This window comes from Nestor notabilis, unplaced genomic scaffold, assembly GCF_000696875.1.
Source record: "Nestor notabilis isolate BGI_N333 unplaced genomic scaffold, ASM69687v1 scaffold130, whole genome shotgun sequence".
Classification (NCBI taxonomy): Eukaryota; Metazoa; Chordata; class Aves; order Psittaciformes; family Psittacidae; genus Nestor; species Nestor notabilis.
Window position 1 is genome coordinate 40054 of NW_009912287.1, and position 20346 is coordinate 60399.

Below are 20346 nucleotides of genomic sequence, written 5' to 3' on the forward strand. Positions count from 1 at the left end.
TGTGTTTGGAGGCACATCACTCCCCGCTCTAAACAAATACCCTCTGTCTGGGGAGAGTCACAGTTTATGCCTGTCCAGGCGCAGTCTGTGATTTAAGGGCCAGGCTGTGGCCAAAAGCCATTAGCAAAGGGTATGGGGAAGAGAGCGAGCGAGCCTGTTTAGGATGCTAGACAAAAGCACCAGAAGGACTTTGTGTCTCAGAGGCACAGTATAAAATCTCAGTCATGCACTCGGCACACAGGGGTATGGAGAGAAACAACCACAAATTCAGAAAGTCACGTATGACAAATGGTTCACACACCAGTAAGAGAAATTTATAGCTCTGACCCCATTCACAGGGTACTGAATGCCATGATTTCTGACGCTGTTTCTAAATTCATGGCCACTGTGTGGAGAAGCTCAGACAAGTTTCTACATATTCATAGCACTAAAAATAAGTGATTTCCGATCTCTCTGGTGACAGCCTGTCTTGACGAAGACCAGAAACCCAGCACCTGCCCCTCTGCAACCACCAGCAAGAAACTTCCCCCCATCAAGAAAGAGTATTTCCCACAACCTGTCAGTAGTGGGCATGGCAACAGCTGAAATCATGGCCTGGAGCTATCACCGGGGTGGTGACAGTAGTGATGTGCTTGTCATCTCTGCTTTAACTGAGTGACAGTAAGAGATTGCCACTGCACGGCTCAGTGATGAAGTTAAAGCCATGCTCCAGCCCAGGGGCCAGTCCAAGCAGCGGGATGGGCCAGCATATTCATCTCCCATTGCACATCCAGGCCATTCCACTTGCCTAAGTGGAAACCCTGGGTCTTCCCTGCCCTAAAACCAGGTTTATAGTGTGGTTCATGGGCCAGTCTGGTTCACCTCTCCTGCTCTGTCTCACATTGCTATTCACCATCCCTGAGCACAGCCCTCGCCTAAAGGGATTTGCACCTTGCTTATCTGCACAGAAAAAAACCATACCCAAAATCAGAAAGTCCCATCTTTCAAGAGAGCAGGAAGGGAAAAACCCAAATAGCTACATTTTCCAGAGTATCAGGGTTTTAGTCTTTCACCAAAAACCAAAAACCTTCTTAGTACATTTCAGTGGGTACCATTTATTTCACAGCACTATTTCCCCCCACATTCACATCTCTCGGGATTTCTGCTCTGGCACTGTTTGCTTGATGCCACAGAGCAACTCATATGCAGAGCTGTGACATATGCTACAATGTTAGCCATAAACTGAAGTCTTAACTAACAAACATGGCACATCGAAGAGGCAGAGAGAATCCTTTCACAGTGCTAATTGCCCTTTAAAATAAAGGCAGTGAAACAAATCAGTCCATTTGCCAACTAGTAAGCTCCTTTCCATGTTTCTTGGCTACAAATGTGAACTGCTTAGGTGCATGGCGTGGGCAGGCTTCCTCTCTGCGGGAGTTTCCTGACATTCCTGGTGTTACTACAACAGTGGCTGATGGGGAAAGAGCTCTGCAAATGGGTGGCATGGTTTTACTGCCTGGTACATCTGAACGGGTGAGGAACAGGAGTGTAGGTCTTCTGCGCCATGCTTTTCTGTCCTAAGGGCAAAGAGGTCCAAACCCACAGCAAGATGGGGACAGACACCATCACATCAGCTGAAGGCGCAGTGGGACAATGGCACCTCAGCCTAAAGAGCCATACATTTTGGAGCTGTGTTTCTGGAGACATCCTGAGTGGACACTCCATTGGACATTTATTTCTCCACCTAATCGGGGTTTGTCTGTCTTAACGGGGTGCCTGGGAAGTTCCGGTCACCTCGGGACAGTAAGCTTGGTGGGACTGCAGCATTCAGGGCTCTGGGGAGGGTTGTAGGGACCGGAGGTGGCAGAGCAGTGGGTCAGAGATGGGAGGATTTTTGTGCCTGTCTCCCAGAGGCTCTGGGAACGCGAGCAGAAAACAGGAGCTCTCTGACCCCCCGGGGCCTCTGCGCTGAGGGACCTGGAGTCCCCCGCAGCAGTCATTTCTGTCCCACAAGCCAGAAGCATTGTTTTGCAGCCAAATCCCATGTGCACTAGAGCTGTCCTGGTCCTTGCATTATTGTTTACCTATTTACAGAGACAGTGTGATGGGAAAGACGTGGCTTGCTCCCTGCTCAGCACGCTTACAGTTTCTCAGTAAAATCCAGCTCTAGGTTTTGAGGGTGCAAACTTTGTTCCTTCCAAAGCTCTGGTGAGATTGTTCCAGTTCCTTATGATGAACCGTAAAAAAACCACTTCATGAAGGTCTGAAGCTGACACTTCAAGCACCAAAAGACTTTTAAACTCCATTTCCCAGCAAGGGAGGCGGGCCTGCATCTTTTGAGGTCAGAAAGATCGCTCACAAAAGGGTTTTCTTCTCCCTGGGGGTTATTTGATTTGTGTGGAGCTGTGCTGTGCCCCATCACCACAACAGGGAGGGTACCTCTGAGCTTCCATGGCAGCCAGAGGGTTAAACTTGTTTCTAAATTCCTCTCTCGCCCCTGCCATGCCCCCTCCTCCCACTCCCCAAAGCCAGACCTATGCCCATTCAAAGCACCAGGCAGTAAAACTCACCCTTCCCATTTAACCAGCAGTGGCCTTTTCCCGTGGCCCTGGTAGAACACATGAATCCAGTACAATTAGCAGCAGCCCTAACAAAGCTGGCCGAAAAACTCCATTAAAATGAAAGATGGTGTTGTGTGAAAAGAAGGCAGAGCAAACGAGGCCATAATACAACTTACTGCCGTCGCCAGGCGAACAGCCTCATAACTTACGAGGAGCTCGATGCCTTGCTGGAGTTTGCGCCTGTTTTCCCCCAGGGAGGTAATGCATTACCTCCTCCCGTGCTCTGCATTCACTCAGAGCTTTGGGTTTTTATGGGAAGAGATTAGGATCTGTGCCGTGGTTAAAAACAGAGCTTTCTGCTACACAGCGATAGCTCATTGAAACGTGGTTTAATTCCTTGTTTGCTGCTACCTTGACTGAAAGCGAAAGAATTGCAAAGATTGATGCCACGCACTGCACATAGATCATCACCGCTTTAGCCATGACGGTCGTCTTCTGATAGTGCAACAGCTCCATCTTCCACCCAGCAGCGGTCCCCTGGGGACAACCCAGCCTGGGGGAGCCTCCTCTTCCTCCAAGTTGGAACATGACAGGACCAAAGGACTCTGAATCACCAACCTATTTGACTCTAAGCATGAGAATAGACTGAATTGTCCCGAAGTTACACCCATGAGAAGGAGCCTTATGGGCAGATCACGGCCAGAGAGCAACAAGGCCAACGCCAGAGTACAGCACATGCCATTAGAAACATCCTCAGCCCTTGACTGCTTTTCTGTGTCTGCTGACCACGTTATTGCCATTTCTAACTTCAAATAACATTTAAAACTCTGTTAGAAGCAGAACTAGAGCTTGGACTGGTAGAAAACAAGCCAGCCCTGGTGAGAGCAGGAGAGAAGGGAAGAGGTGGCCATATAGGTCTTTCCCAACTCTTCCTCTTCGGAGAGTTAATTAGCAAGGCAAGGTAATGGTATTTGTGCATTTACTGCATGCACTGATTACAATAAATTTTGTCCTGCAAGTTAAAGTCAAAAACATCTCGCATCTGCCAAAAAGCAATCAGGACCAATTAATGAAGATGTAATTTCCCCAGATGCTGCTATTAACATAATTCACAGAGTTCCTAGCAACATGAATGTAACTAACGCTGTTAACCACAGCTCTCGTCTCCGATGCACCGAGCTGCCTGTGCCCGCAGAGGAGCCTTGCTGAGCCCCGTGCCCAGGGGGCACGTCCACAGGGCTGGCCCACTTCCCCATCCTCCAGGGGCAGGTTAGGGAGTTACAGACTTGGCCCACAGCCCAGCAGTGGCTCTTCTCGGAGGCAGGACAACACGCCAGCCCTCACCCACATGCTTTGTATGACTCAAGCGCACCTCTTCAGTGGGATGGGTGACACCGCAGCAGACCCACCCCAGTCCTCGAAAAGGCACACGCTCAGGTCGGTCAAACACATGGCAAGAATTTAGACAATCCCTTACCCCAGGGACTGTCCCTCCAGCTTTTTTTCCTCCTGATTCATGCCCTGCATAACAATGTAGTAAACACATGATTTTGCCTTCACCACCATCCAAAGCACAACAACTTACTGTTAGAGCAGCAGGACAAGCTGGGAGCCAAGGGTGACCCTCACCAACAGGGTGCAGTCCTACAGGGGCAGGTACCTGCATCCATTGACATCTCTACACACAGTGAGCCATGAACCAGGCCCAGAGTCCCACCAGCTGAGAGAAAAAGAAGACAGGGCTGGAAAGATGGAACACATATTCCAAAAAGTTCCTCCTGAAGACAAGGCTCAAGGCACAACTGCTGGCCCAGGACCAATCTGCAGTGGGGCTGCAGCACCCATGGCTTAGTGGGTGTCCCAGGTGAGCCTGGACAAGGACATTAGGGCTTTCAGGTGTTTCTCCTCCAGTGATAACAGAGCAGTGAGCAACCACCAAATGTCCTACATGCCACAGCCTGTGCTTGTTGTGGGCTGGGGACAGGTGGTGCTCCCAGTGTTGATGGGGAAGGGGAGCAGTGGTGGGATTTCCTCCCTGGTCTCTGCAAACTCAGCTCCCCGCCCGCTCCTCAGGCAGGACCCGGGGTGAGGAAGAGGAGGAGATGAATGTTCAGGTGCACAAACCAAAGCTCAGGGTTTTCCCAGTGCTTTGGTACAAACCAAAGCTCAGGGTTTTCCCAGTGCTTTGGTCCTTGCTGAGCTGAGGCAAAAGTCTCATCCCACGTGTGTGTCTCTGTCTTGGTCTCACCTGATTGCTCCTCAAACCCAGGAGGCAGGAGCAGGAGTCCAGTCCAGGGGACTGGACCCTTGGTGCAGTCTCCCCATGGCATGTTTTAGCAGTGAAGCAGGATTACTGCCCGCCTTCGGGGCTGAGGGGTGTGCGCAGGCAAGGTGCTTTATGCAGGCCTGATAGCTTGTACAAAGGGATTGCAGTTTTCCCCGGGTTGACAGGAGAACTGACATTTTCATATGGTCAAAATCGGTCAGAAGCATTAGCTTCACCCATGTGCCCTGAAAGCACTTCTGGGTTGGGTTTTGGGCTGGTTTTTAGTTAATCCACCCCCACTTTTAACCAAATTTCGCATAAAAAAAACCATGGACAGTTAAAAAGCTCAAAACAGTTGGAATGTTTTTTCTCTCCTGAAGAAAGAGCCCCTAATTTCTCTCCTACCCTTTTTTCTGGTGAGAGAGGAAAAAAGAAAGGGGATGTTAAAAATTAATGATTTTTTTTCCCCCTCCACATGTGTGGAAAATTTTTGAATGAATTTAAACTCCTCAGTTCCTTCTTTTGATAACTTTGGTCAATGGGGAGTTGGTTTCCAGCCAGTTCTGAGAGCACCTCGAAGCTCCTAAAATTTGGAGAAACACTGACCAAACCCTGCCTTGAGACCACCAGTGCTTTAAATGATTCATCTGGTTTCTTGCAGACTGATTTAACTCAAACCCACTGAAAATACTAGCCTTCAAACCGGGGGTAATCTGCTGGGTCAGAACTCGCAGGACGTCTTAATGAAAGTAGGGACCTCTCTAAACCAATGAGTAGTTCAACAATCACCTGATGTAATAACATGTAAAAAGATGCTATGGACAAAGGTGAGATCATTCATGTTAGTTAAAACGTCCGAGCCACAGCACTCCTGCCTTAATAGTGGATTTAAGCTGAGGCATTACAAAGCAATAATGGAACAGTCGTGGTTTTCCCGTAATTAAGGAGAATTAACAAGTGCCTTCATGGAGGGCTGGGGAGATGCTGCCAGCTCCACACGGTCACCAGTGGGTGGCATTCAGGGGGTTTACCGGGCACTGGTGGGAAAGCGAAATGCCAGGGAAGGGGTGTCGGGGCTGCCCCGCTGTGGTGGCTGCTCCCCCAGCGGGGTCACCTGAACCCAGCATTGAGGAAGGTCAATGATCCTCTCAGTGACCCCCCAAGAGGCCCCCATTTGCTTTGCCGCAGCCCTCCTGCCTTTCGCCCCTTCTCTGAGCGAGGCAGCCACCAAACGAGACTCGCTGCAAGCGCCAGGGATGACTTGGTGACAGGTTTCAAGGCGTTTGTGTGCAATGTGCTGCTCTTTCCCACCCTCTGCCCCCGAGCAGGAGGATTGGTGGGGGGCACTTGCCTGAAACCCCATCAAACCTGAATGGCGCAGGCTGCCCGGGCTGCATCGCTGCCCTGGGAGACATGAAATATTCATCAGGAAAAGCAAGCAAGAAAGCAGGCGATTGACTCCATGTCAGAGTGATTAGGGCACAAGCGAAGGGGAGCTCAATTATTCATACCCAGCAGAGCAGCTTCGATAGCAGGGAAAGCAGAGCCTCCCAGCACCCTGCTGCCAGTGCCTGGAACCCCCTGGGTGCAAGAGAAATCCCCCTCACTGCATCCTCATGTCCTCATCCCAGTGGTCTTCCTGCCCCTTTTGTAAGGGATGCAATTTGGTCCCCAAGCTCCAGAGTGGGGCCAAGACTCTGCACCCCCAAATGAAGTGACTTGGAGGGAGGGAGCCCAGGTGCTGGTCCCACATGGTCTCCTCCATTCCTTATCTGCAAGATGGAGATAATTACCCTGGTGAGGTTGTGGGGAGGTGTGAGGCACTGTAGAAAATCCAGCACAGAAACCTGGTCCCTTGGGGTGAGCAGAGTCAATGCCTCCCTCCTTGCTGGGCTGCAGCTGGGTGCAATGCCCACATTTCCCTCACCTGCCTCGGGGTCTTCCACCGACACAAGGGGAGCACGGCTGCACCCCCAGCACTGCCCTGCATCCACCTGAATGCTGGGCTCTGCCTGCTCCCACCCCAAACCATGCCTTCATGGCAGTGCAGGTTTTGGCTGCAGGATGATTGTCTCCAGCACCACCGAGCACCAGCCTCACCGATATACAGCACATGTCAAGGTGGCTTCTTGAACAAAGTTTTATTCTTTTTTTCTTTTGCACTATAGTAATTCTTTTATTTCATCAGAAAATCAATGTATCTTTCCAGTTAGAAGTCCTGGCTTGAATCGTCATGTCCCTTAAATCATCTTTCCATGGTTTAAGGGGAGGCAAAATCCCTCTCTGGTGCCAGCTGCTGTGACCACCTTCCCAGGAGAACCCCCACCACAGAATGGTGGCATAGATGGCACAGGGTACAAGAGTGATGAGCCCCCATCCGCTGCCTCTTTGCCCTCCTCATGCCACCAGCACCCCAGCCACCTCACAGATCACCTTCTGCCCCAGTTCATGATGGCAGCTCTGCCAGGATCAGCTCCTCCTCCTTCCTCACACCCTGCGCCAGTGGTGGGATTGGTGCTGGCGGGACCTCAGCTCCTGGAGGGCGTCTGGAAGAGCAGCCCTGCGCCAGCCCTGTGCCACCGAAACCCTGCAGCATCCTTTGTACTTGCAAACGGGGCAAACTTGGTGGGGAAATCACTTGAGTGCAGCAATCATGGCACGCTGGGAAGACATTTCCAGCCCTGCTCGTGGGAACACAGCGGCACCTGCATGCTAATCCAGCCAGATGTTATTAAAGCCTTGATCAAATTACACATAGAGAGCTTTTAAGTTCTCCCTTTGGATTTATGCAGAAGAAATTCTTCAGAGAGAGTCAGCTAATTGATGGGTTACTTTTAAAGAATTTTGGCAGTTTGCTTAGTTGGACCATCAGTGCTAGGGAGGTGCTATCCCTGCGCCCAGCCAGGGATAGCTGGTGGGATGCTTACAGGGTCCACATATTTCCCTAATGCTTTATGGACTTGGCTGAAATACCAGGAGGACATGGAAAGCCCCAGAAATGATGCTTTAAAATCCTGTACTGAAGGCTTTTCCCTCCTTCCCACTTTCAGATTCATTTATTTAATTTCCTCCCTTGAAATAAAGACTAATGTCACTGAATCCAGAAGCACAGCTCTTCTGTCTCACCTCGCAAGGAAAGAAAATAGCCTTGCTCCCCTTTTAACATTAATGCATGAAAAATCCCCTGGCGAAATCTCCATTTATCAAACCATATTGAAAGGCACACAACAGAGGAGCTTCTTGCCCTGCCACCTTTTACCTTGTACCTCTGTTTGTGTTATCAAGCGGTGTGATTAAGAAGATTGTTTTTATTTTTAAGTGATGGAAGGTTTACAGCAAGGGAAGGCAAGAAAGGACATGAGTACAGCTGTGCATTGAAATCAGAGTGTTTCCTAACGATTAAGACAGAGACACCAAGTTTGCAGCACAAGGTGGTTTTCAGCACGATGTGTTGTGTGCCCTGTGTGCCCAAGGGGTGATAAGAACCTGCTAGGGGTGGAGCATTCGAGCTGGGTCCTGGTGATGCCAACAGGTCAGTCATCAGCTGTCCTGACTGTGGGGAAATGCCCCATTGCTTATATCAACCAATAACAGAATTACGTTGATACTTTTCGCCGACCTCAGCACGATCTTTCAAACAGTTATGATAGAATTAATAGAGAAGTCAAATAACCTGAAGGAGTGATAACATTTTAAAGTAATTATTTGCTACAAATGAACACAAATGGTTTCAAGATATAATGCATTAATTCCAGCAGTGGGGAAATTCATCCTAATCAGAGGTGTGCTGGGGGTGCGGCACATCCGTCAGGGTGCTCAGCTCCGAGACCAGCCTGAAACCCTTTATCAGCTGTAAATCCAAATTTTCTTTCCTCCCATATAAACTCCTCTTGGCTTTTACTTTTGGGTAACACGCACCCATGGTGAGCTTTCCCTTTTTGTCCCTTAACTGCTCCACTTGGTTCCACTTAATCCTGCAGGAGGTACAGCAGCAAGGACACAGCCCAGCCACCAGGCTCATCTGATCTAAAGTAACTTGCATGTAAAATTTGTAGCAGAGCATTTTGATGCTGGCCTCCCTCTGCCAGCAGCCAAATTCACCGAAAAAAGGGGATGAGCCCAGCCATCTACAATGATCCCAATGGCACTGGGAGGGATCTGCTCCCCAGCCCTCCCAGCTAAACCCCATCACTTGGCCAAACAGGGACCATGCCTCAGATCCATTGTCAGGCAAGCATTTTGTGGGCATAATGCAGTTTCTTCCACTGAATTCTGATTTATTTCTGGGACGTAAAATTCTACCCGTGCCTCACGTCATGTGGCAGCCATAGGAGCAGACCTGCCAAAGTCATCTTTGTGGATAACAGGAGTTTAGAAATAACAGGGAGCTTTTATCCAGAGCAAACCCTTTGTCATAAAACTTCAGAAAACAGATTTCTTTTTCAATGGGTCCCCTGGCACCTAAAAAATAAGTGTCTGAGGATTCATGCAGTAGTAAAAGTCGATAAAAATATTTGAAGCAAATGGGCTATTGAGGAATTATGCGTGGAAATGAATAGATGGATTCTTCTGCAAATCTCTTCATAGAGGTGCCCTGATATAATGAAGATGCAATAGATGCATTAGTAAAAGTCCTCTTTTTAATAACTGCTATACCTTATGGTTTTTCTAAAGAGACAGTTTACCAGATGTAAAATCCACTTAAAGATTTTTATCTAGAAAGGAGGCTGCAGTTGTTCAGTGGGAAGGAGCTAGTTTAGATCTTCATCCCTTCCCTAGGGTGGGGAATGCCATACCTGTCTGTGTAATACTCGAGAGCAGTAAATGCCTTCCTCCTGGGAATAGTTGGTCACGGTCAACTTTGTGGTAGAAAAATGCAAGGAGAAAAACACAACTTAGGGAAATACAGCGGTTCCTGGCCAGGGCAATGCCAGACATCACCCCCATGGAAGAGCCGATGGCCAGAAAATGCAGCAGACCAACCCCTTGCTGTCCCAGAGACTGGGCTTGCTCCGTGGAAGTGCCTATGGCTTCCCTGGGACCCCCAGTCCTGGAAGCGATGGCTGCACCCTCCCCATCACCCATGTCCAAGTCAACCGCCTAAATAAGGTCCCAGTATGTGGCACTTGTTCTGCAGCTTGAAATGTGCTGACCAGCCCTCACGGGGAGTTTTTCACCCACCTGCTGAAGAACACGAGCCGAGTTAGTTTTACGCTGGTGCCATAGCGCCGAGCTTTGCTGCGAAACATTGAGCCCTGCTTTAATTACTATCAATTTTCATTTTTCCAAGGAAATGCTGGGCCTCTCTCAACCCCCCACCGCTCACTCCAGAGACCTCAGAAAGATTTTGGCTGAGCAAGCATTTCTCTTGCAAATCTAAATATTTATGCTACAGCTGTATAAACAGCCAAAACTCAAAGGGAGTTTATTTTTAGCATTCTTGAATTGCAGTGAGGGATTAAGATGGACAAGTTGTGCAAATTTTGACGTCTTCTTCTGCTGTTCATTGCACATCGTTGCTAATGGGATCAGGCCCCTCAGACTCCTTTCTAAAGGTATTTTGCTCTTAATATTTATACGGTGAATCCAGATGGGTAGGAATTAGATGGTTGTTACTTTATGTTGCATCATCTATCTGGATGCCAAATGTACATATGCTTGAATGTGGTGGTTTAAAATCATACAATATTAAAAAGAAAACCAAAACCAAACAAAAAATAAACAAACAAACAAAAAAACGAACAGTTGTTAAAACATGATATTCAAGAGGGAAAAATGTTATTCCTTAGTGTATATCCAAAGAACATGTTACCAATCTTGGCAGGACCCTCCACAGACTCTTCTCACAGATTAATGATTAACTCAGCTTTGAAGAAGCAGGAGTTTACTTTATGAGAGCTGACCTAGAGGTTATGTTATCTGTAACTTGCTGCTTAAAAGCTGTGTGGGAGCATGTACATGCCTGCTAATGTATTGAAGCAATTGCAGACCCCCTCCCTGATACTGGCTGAGGTCTGTGGGCATGGAAAATCACAGAACATAGAATCACAAATCATCTAGTTCCAACACCTCTGCCATGGGCAGGGACACCTTCCACTAGACCGAAGCCCCGTCCGACCTGGCCTTGAGCACTGCCGGGGGTGGGGCAGCCACAGCTTCTCTGGGCGAAATGTTCCAGTGCCTCACCATGCTCACAGTAAGGAACTTACTCCTTGTATCTAATCTAAATCTACCCTCTTTCAGTTTAAAGCCATTCCCCCTTGTGCTATCTTAGAATCATAGAATGGTTTGGGTTGGAAAGGACCTTAAGATCATCTTGTTCCGACCGCCTGCATGGGCAGGGACACCACACACTAAACCATGTTTCCCTACCTATCAGTGTTGCTCTCAGACTAAGGCCAAAACACAGCACTGTACCAGCTGCTAACAAGGAGAAAAACAACTGTTACAACTGAACCCAGGACACCCTCAAATCTATGCCTCTCCAGTTTAGAGACAAGGATGTAATGCAGGACATTGCCAAATGCTTTGCGCAAGTCCAGGTAGATGACATCAGTCACTCTTCCCTTACCCACCAATGCTGTAACCCCATCACAGAAGGCCACCGATTTTGTCAGGCATGATTTACCCTTAGTGAAGCCATGTTGGCTGTCACCAACCACCTCCTTAGTTTCCATATGCCTTAGCATAGTTTCCAGGAGGATCTGCTCCATGATCTTGCCGGGCACCAAGGTGAGACTATCTGGCCTGTAGTTCCCTGGGTCTTCCATTTTTCCCTTTTTAAAGATGGGGGTTATGTTTCCCCTGTTCTAGTCAGCGGGAACTTCAGACTTCTACAACTTCTCAAACATGATGGATAGGGGCATAGCCACTTCATCTGCCAGCTCCCTCCGGACCCACGGGTGCATCTTGTCAGGTCCAATGGATTTGTGCACCTTCAGGTTCGTTAGATGTTCTCAAACCTGATCTTCTCCTGCAGCGCACAGTTCTTTGTTCTCCCGGTCCCTGCCTTCGCTTTCTGCAACTTGGGTGGTGTGGCTGGAGCTCTTGCTGGTGAAGACCAAGGCAAAAAAGTCATTGAGTACCTAAATATGGTTTTTAAGTTTGTATGCGTGCAGCGCCTCTGCAGGGTCACTCCCAACTATGGCCAGCTGCCTGCAGACATCACTAATGCTGGGAGAAAGCCTGAGGAGTTGGGAATTGCGGGGATGAGCAGCCTGAGTTTAATTAGTTCAAAATAAATGGAGAAAACAAAATAATTGTTTTTTTTCCTCTGGTCATAGTGAGGAAAGCTGCAGCTTGCTTTTGGAACTGTCACACCAACCCAGGCCAGTCTACAGCCTTCGGCTTGCCTTTGGCAGGGTTTTAACTCTATTTGGGCTTCATCTGGGCAGTGAAAATGGCGTGGTCTAAGCCAGCCTCAGCCCTGGGGCAGCAGGGAAGGACCCCAGGGCTGTGTCCTAAACCCCACCACCACTGCTGTATTCTGGGGTGAGCGCCCACACCTCGCTGGGTGTTTGGTGATATCTGAGCAGCTCCACAGGGTGGGGGATGCAGATGCCCAGCGATGGGTGTTCCCTAAATGAAAACTTCTCTCCTGAGCAGCAATGCTGCTGCTGGCACGTAGGGATTGATTCCTGTAATTGACAGCATGCTGGCATGTCCAGGAGTAGCACGGTGCCGGAGCCCTGGGCCCACTGGGGCAATGTGAGTGCTGTTCTGCTTGTGGGGGCTACCCTGCAAGGAGCTGCCACAGGAGCATCCCTGCCCAGCCAGGCACCTAGACCCTCCATGGGTTCGTGGCACAGGACCCACCTCAGAGCACAGTTCAGCTGTGGAGGAGCCCATCACAATGAAACGGGGGGGCAGCTCCTCTGGAAAAACCTTCAATAGAGGAAAAGCAATGGAAAACCTCCCAGAAAAGCTGCTGTTTTGGGAGGGTAGAATTCACCCAAGCAGAAAAACATGAAGATCAAACCACCAGGTGGGCAGGGGCACAGGCATCAGTCCTCAAAAGCAGTTTCTGCCCAGCTTTCACTATCGCGGGGCCTCAGTCACCTTCAACAGGGGCAGTTCATCAGGATACCCCAGCACCAGCTCCATGCACGTGCTCGAGCCTTTTGGCAAATTTGATCAAAACGAGACACGTGCTCTCAGCACTGCGCAGGAACAGAGCTTATGTTTCAAGCCAGGGAGGCCTTGTACTCTCGGGGGTTTGTCTGACACAGTTGATATTAGGCAAACAATTTCTAATAGGGTAAAGTTCCCAGGAAGATGGGATTTAATATTTGAGGTGAAAAAGGAAAGGTGGGGATTGGGGACTCCATTTTCTCCTGGTTTTCACCAGGGAGGTTATCACAGTTTGCAAAGCGCTGCCGGGGGAAGAAAGATTGAAACCAGCTCCTTATGCTCTGCCACCTAATTAATTTTAAGCACTTTACAGTAAAACACAATTTGGCCCCACTTCTACAAATGAGAAGACAGAGCAGTGAAAACGCCCGCCTCACCAGCCATGTTGTGCACCCCAAACGTGCTGCAGCCAGACATGGGAGCTTTTCCACCTGAATATTAAACAAGGAATGGAAGGTAATTCAAGCCTCCTAAAATTAAAAGTCTAAATCCATTTACATTTACAAACCCTGTAATTAAATAATAAACCAAAATATTACAGCTTGTGCTCTAAATGTGAATTCAAGAGCATATGTCTAAAATTACATTTCAGCCCCTTATTTGTTTAGCCTGCTGCTGTCCCTGCTTGCAGGAAGGAAAAAATTGCATGGAGAGGAAGGAATGAAATCCCCAAGTCCCAGAGCCACGGCGAGTCCCTTCTGCTTTAGTCTGGGCAGGCTCAGCCAGGCTTTTACTCCAAAAGCTCTTGAGGCACCTGCAGTAGCACAAGCATCTTCCATCCCACGGGCAAGTGAGCAAGCACCTGACCCCATCCCATATGGGCCCAACCTGCTTCTGCGAAAACCCTGTGCCAGAGCCCATCCCCACCCTGTGACCTGTCCTGAGGTGACTGCTCGGAGATATTCGTTCTGCCCCAACACACAGGCTCTCACATGACAAAGTGTGACAAAGGCATGGGCGCTCATCCCTTCAGCAGTGGCTCCTCTCTGTGGGGCAATGCTGGGGCTTGAGGCACCTTGGCTGCTCCCAGTGGCCTCTGCCCTGCTGCCTTTGAGCACAGTGACAGCAGGACAGATGCCACACATCTGCTGTTTTATTTGTAATCTCAGCTAAGAAATGAAGGGAGAGGGAAGTGGAACAAAAGCAGTAGGTAACACACAGCTGCTGTGCTTTACATTTCCCATGGCGACAAAAACAGATCGCCCTGCGTGCAGTGCAGCCATGTCTGGGGAGAGAGAGGGGCTGGGGAGGTTGTTCTGCTGTGGGGGATTTTTTACTGGACTATTTATTTCCTCTTGGGGTGTCCTCTGTCTGCTCAGCCCAAAGCACAGCCCCATGCTGGCACTGCCAAGGGTCCCACCAGTCACTTAGCAAGGGCTTGTGGCAGGGCCAGCGTGCAAATGGCTTCAGGAACTTTCTCGGTTCACTCGTCATCTCAAGGTCAGTTACTGCTTTATGAACGTTTAAAGGCCTCGTGCCTGATGCAGCACAGTTTTCCCCCAGCATGGCAGGGAGGAGACACCAGTTCATCTCAGTGACATGCTGGAACCAGCAGCATGGCTGCACCTGATTATGGGTCTGGTGGCAGCTGCCCCCCACCTCATCCCCTCCTCTTCAACCCCAGGGGAAAGACAATGTGCCCAAGACCTTCATCTCCCCATGGCAGGGGCACCTACACTCATCTGTGACTCCTTCCCCTGTGGCTCTTTCCCCTTTTTCTTTTCTCTTTCATCCCACTGCACCGCTGAAGCAGCACAGGCAGCCTCTGCTGTTCAGAGCTTCTTCATTTCTCTCTGCGTTTTAAGCTCTGTAAGGCAGAGCCCAGCGCCTTTAAAACCGCATACATCAGTTATTGCCACAGGGTTTTCATCCTACGCAAGGGCGCAATAGGCAATGCAAATAGCACAAACAAAATGTTTGATATTTAATGATCCTACTCTGGATGGGGAAGATGTGCTCTTGAACAGAAGTCGCTTTCTCAAGCTGGTGCAATGCAGAAGGACCCCTGTCTTTCATGACTAATTGAGCCCTAATGATTTTCCTTTATCATCCAAAATGAAAACAAAAGATTTAAGGGATAGTTCAGTTCACTGTGATGCTGTGGGTCTTTCTATTAATTTATTATTCCCCATGTTAAAAGCTGTGCTTTGACTCGTCCTGCACCCACTTCTCTTTGGTATTGCTGCTGCTTTTGTAGTTCTGTCCCTTTGCCTCTGACAACCTGAAAACAGCTTCTGTGGCTCACGCAGCCTCTGCCAGGAGCAAAGGCACCTGGACCATGCCCATTTTCCACATCATCCTCCAAAAACTTGGATTTGGGCATTTCAAACCAAGTGTGAATTCCCAGAGTCACACGGGCAGGCACTGTGCTGGGAGGGAGGCATGGGCACATGGCTGGCTCCACGGCAAGGGGGAACAAGCTCACTCCCAGCTTCCATGCCAGAAATGCCAGAAAGGACCAGGGCAGAGCAGATCTTAAAGCAGTAACTCTTCATTCTCTGCAGCCGGAAGGCAATAATTTGGGATGAGATGCTTGCTTGCCCTGACTCCCTAGAAGCAAAGCCTACTGCCCCCTTCCCCAGCACACTCACTCCCTCATCATCAGCAGGGTGCATATTTAACAGAGAGAAGAAAAGGAAGACTTGTTTTTCCCAGGAAAACACCCATGGCACTGTGTGCTGCTTTCAAGCAGAGGCACTGATGTAAGGGGAAGATGGGGCTGAAGGTAATCTTGCAGCCAAATAATTCTGCAGATGGCAATGGCTCAAATCACTGTACAGCTCTTTGGGGCCATTTGCTGTAATTAAGGCTGGGCTCCAAGATGCCACTGCAGCCCCAGGACATGTTTCCAAATTGCTGCTCTTTTGCAAAGCCTCCTCCAGAGCTGTCCTTGAGACATCACCGCAGGGGTTAATTGGAATCGACAGGAAAATTGGCCTCTGGAGGGAGAAATGTGGATGCCGGCTGTATGTGAGCTAGTGGGAATGGAGCTGCACTGCTGCAGGGGCCTCGATGTCCCCTTGCACGGTAGCAGTGGGTAACAGCACCCACGAGAGCAGCGGCTCCATATCCAGCCTAATCCCACTGCCTTCGCCCCAGCAGCCAGACTCCAGCATGGAAACCCCATGGGCATCAGTGCTGCTGCCGAGTGCATGCAGTTCCCCTGTGCCCATAGGAAAGGCTGAGGATGGATTTGATCCTTGCAGCTGCCACCTCTCTGACTTCAGTGTAGGCACTCAGCTCAGTGCTGGGGTGCTGGTGGGATCTCCAGGGGGGATAAAAGCAGAGCTGGAGCCTGGCCACAGGGTGCTGAAACACACAGGCTGGGTGTTGTGAGGAGCACAGGCACCCTCTGCCCTCCGTGCCCCTGAGCGATGCACCAGCTGTGGTGTGGAGTTGCAGACTCACATCATTTTTCTAAGTATTCTTCATCTCCTTCAATGCCATTAATCACACTATTTCAATTAATGGACCTGAACCATTGAGCAGACCTGTCCTGCACTAATATGTTATTAATTGGGTCAGGTTGGATGGCAGCAATATTGAGTGCCATGCAGCTCTGAGCTTTCATCTTCTGCTCCAGGCTCATTTAATTTATCTAATCGCCTCCCCACTGCCACAGGGGCCCCTTTTGCTTTTTCCCTCTTCACCCACCTCCAAGGTAATCAGATACATCTTCTGCATTGTCTGGTATCAACTACACACTGAAGAGAGTCATATCTAATTTACAGTACTCTCCCAAGAAAAATCAATGATTGTTTACATTACTATCCTACAATCCCTATTTTAAAGTAATTCATGGCAGGGCCACTGCTATTAATTTTATTAGTGGGCAGATATTATTCTGCTCCATTGATCCCAAGTTGATGCAATTACCAGTTACGAAGCTAGCACTGTATGTCTGAAAATTTCAATTCTGTTTGCAAACTGAAGCTGTATGTTAAAAATGTGCCAAGCCAGATGCTGGTGGTGAAAACTGGGGGAAAACTGATTCAAACAAACAAGGAACTGCCCAAATTTTATATCCTATTAAAGCAGAGGTACTGCTATCAGCCTGGACCCCAGCCATTCCTGAATGCCCAGTGCCAAAGGGAGAGACGTACTCAAATACTCTCTTCAAGCCTCCCGGGTCCTACAATTCATAGAAAACTGTGGATTATCAGTTAACTGAAACATCCACTGATGTGAATGAGAAATTTTACAGATGAAACTAAGTTTGGCCCTATCTGTATAGAAAATAAGCCAAAATCCAGGACACGTCCATGTCCAGCTGAGTGCGCATTCCACTCTGTTTCCAGAGGATGAATTTCACCCAGGGGCCTCAGATCTCCTTTTCCTCTTTTCCATGTACAAAAATTAGAAGTAGAGCAGTGTGGGAAAACCGAGACACAATGGTGCAAATCACCTGGGTGTCAAACATCTCCAGGAAATCCAACAGCTTTGGAGGTGTGAGGGGTCCTGCGGGGCTGGAGCGTACAGGAATCCCCATCAATGAGGTCCATCCCATTAAGAGGCCATGTGACTCCCAAGGCACAAACCCTTCATTTTAGCCAGCAGAAATTAAAAAATGCAGCTTAAATTAAAAATAAGGGCTCACCCTTAGGTAGCTTGAAAAAAACATTAGCTCAACCACATCCTTTTGATCACGGACAGAAATGCACTTTGTGTGCTTTTGCATGTCAATAAAAACCTGCCACTCAAGGAACGGGATAAAAGAAAGAAAAGAAAGACAGTTTCTGCCCCAGCTGAGACCTGAGACTCTGGCTCCAGAGTGCCCCCAGAAGAACTGATTCCTGGCAAGTAGCAATGCTCTGGAGAGGTTGATTGATTTATAGGACCTACTGCTTTCAGCTAAGATGGCTGTTTGACATTATAAACCAGCAGCTTCGTTTCTCATGCCAAACAAATAAATGAAGAAATAAATGTTTCTCTCCATGACTGAGAGATGTTCTGCAGCTGAGAAGCTGCATGGTGCTATGAGGGGGTCTGTGCTGAGGGCTTGGTGAGCTGCCCCTCAGCCAGGAGGATGTGGGAGCAGAATCCATGCCTTTTGGCTGTGACACTCCTCACTGCCTACCTCCTGGTCCCTGCTCCTGGCAGGCTCAGCTACTGAGATTCATTTTAGGGGCAGCGGTGGGAGCATGCCTAAGTGCCCCTGGCACCCCTTATTGGGGTAGGAGTGTTGCACATACCTCCCCTCAATGGGGTGCTTGGGGGATGGAGGAGTGGGCACAGCAACTTCCCAGCCCCAGTGGTTCTTACCCTCATCATGAACAAAGGTGTTCTCAGGGTGGTGCTAAAATAGAAGTTCAGATTCATGAGAATTTTTGCTATTGAAAAGGATGATTTTAGCATTTCCCCTTCCTTGTACTTTTTAAACCATGTAAGTATGTCCATGTAGGCTTTTTTAACCCTTGTGGAGAGTGGAGGACTGGGGTTGAAGCCTGCTCTTCCTGTGGGAACTGGGCTGTGAGCCGCTGGAACAGAATGACCTGTTTGCTGGAGAGGTTTTTGGAGCCCAGAGCACTGACCAAGCTTGTAAACAGCTCTCTCTAGGCAGACCAGAAGCACATTAGCCCAGTGCCTTTCCCAGTGCTTGACACCCTTCACCAGGGGGTATATTATACGCGAAGCCCTCCCCTGCCTTTCCATCAAGATAGCTGAGTCCCTCATTGGAAACTGCGATAGAGTTTGTCTCATCAGCATATCAGGATCTGTTTTATTTTATCTGCCCACAAAAGCCTGCATGCAGGGATAGATCAGATTAACATGGCTGATGAAAAAATCCTGCTCTTTATCCTCTCTGGCAGCAGCAACCCTTTATCAACAGTCTGAAGACAAAGTTTGCTCAGCCATAAGTTTTCTGCCTTGGGGGTTGATTTTTATTTTTTTCCAGTAGAAGCGTGCTTTTTCTTCAAGAAAAATCAAAACATTTTGATGGAAGATTTTTCAGCCATCCTTATGCATTAGACGTGGTGGCAGACAGGCCTGGCACATCAACATCTGCTCCTTCTCACTAGATTAAATTTAATATCTGGTGTATGAGCACTAACTCTCCCTTAGAGCTCCACCGGAGCCAGCTCAATGAGACATACCTGGCTTGGAGAGAAGAAAATAGCTCCTTTTCTGAGAGTTTCCAAGTGCTTTTCCAGAGTGACCCTCTCATCGTTTTATCCCCTTTTACAAAGCTAACTTCATAATGCCCTCCAATGAGGCTTTCGGGAGGACAGTGTTATAAATTGCAGCTCAGTGAATCTGCCACTCACTGCTGCTAATATACTGCATTTATCCTCGCTGCTGCAGAGGCTGTGGCAGTGAAAGGAGGAGAGAAGGAGAAAAGTAATTACTTCCCGCTCAGCTTGTCACCAAATCCCTTCATCAGCTCTCTCACGTCTTTCTCAGCTGTGTTAGTGACTCATCACACTTTGCCAGGGCTGGATTCGGTGGCACTGGTGTTAATGGGGAGTGAGGATGGGGAAGGGGTTGGGTACCACAGGTGCTGGGAGCCCCCTTGGTGCCCAGCATGCCCCAAGCTGTCCTGCTTGCATGCACCAACTCCCATCAGCCTGAATGGCTGCTTGAATGCCATTAAGATCTCCTAATCATGATGTGGGCTTATTTCAGACAGGAATTGTTATCCCAAAAGCACACCAGTGTAGAGTGAGGGAAGAGGAGGTCTCCTCTCCATTTTTTGGAAGTTTTTTGTTTAAATATCATTCAATGTTTACAGATATGAGAGAGCCCAGTGTTGAAGTTGCTGTCTCCCGGAGAGGGCTCATACTCCACATCCTTGTTCAGTGATGTGGATCAGACAGGCATTGAGTTAAAAGTCCTGCAAGGTCAAATAAAAGACAATCAGCAAGGGCCATTTTCCTCAGGGCAATTGGTAGGCATGGGGACCAGTGGTGATGCAGTGAAGGTATCTCACTTAACTAGCCTGGCACTGCCATCATTGGGGTGTCACACACTGAAACCAACGTGCCATGTGATAAATTCGATGCACTTCACACCGAAATTGATGCATCACCTTTGGAATCAAATTTATCACCTCTTCCATCACACTCCATATACTGAATCGGAGTCACCACCTACTGAATTAAAAACTTCACATGTAGTTCACATCACATCATAAATCAGGCCAAAATGGAATTAAATGCATTGTATGCTGAGAACTCATTCATAACCCTATAAATTAAACATGGGACAAGCCTCTTAGGCTGGATGTGCCCAGATATAGCCCACAGAGTCCACTGGGGAAAACATGACACCACTGAAGTCACTGAGGGCTTGGCCATTAATTTCAGTTGTTTTTTTCAGTGCCAGGATCTACTGTGTACCAGGGTCTAGCTCTGTCCTGGACCAGCCCAAAACTTGGGTCCCCAGCAAAGTCTGCTTTAGTGACTCCTGCTG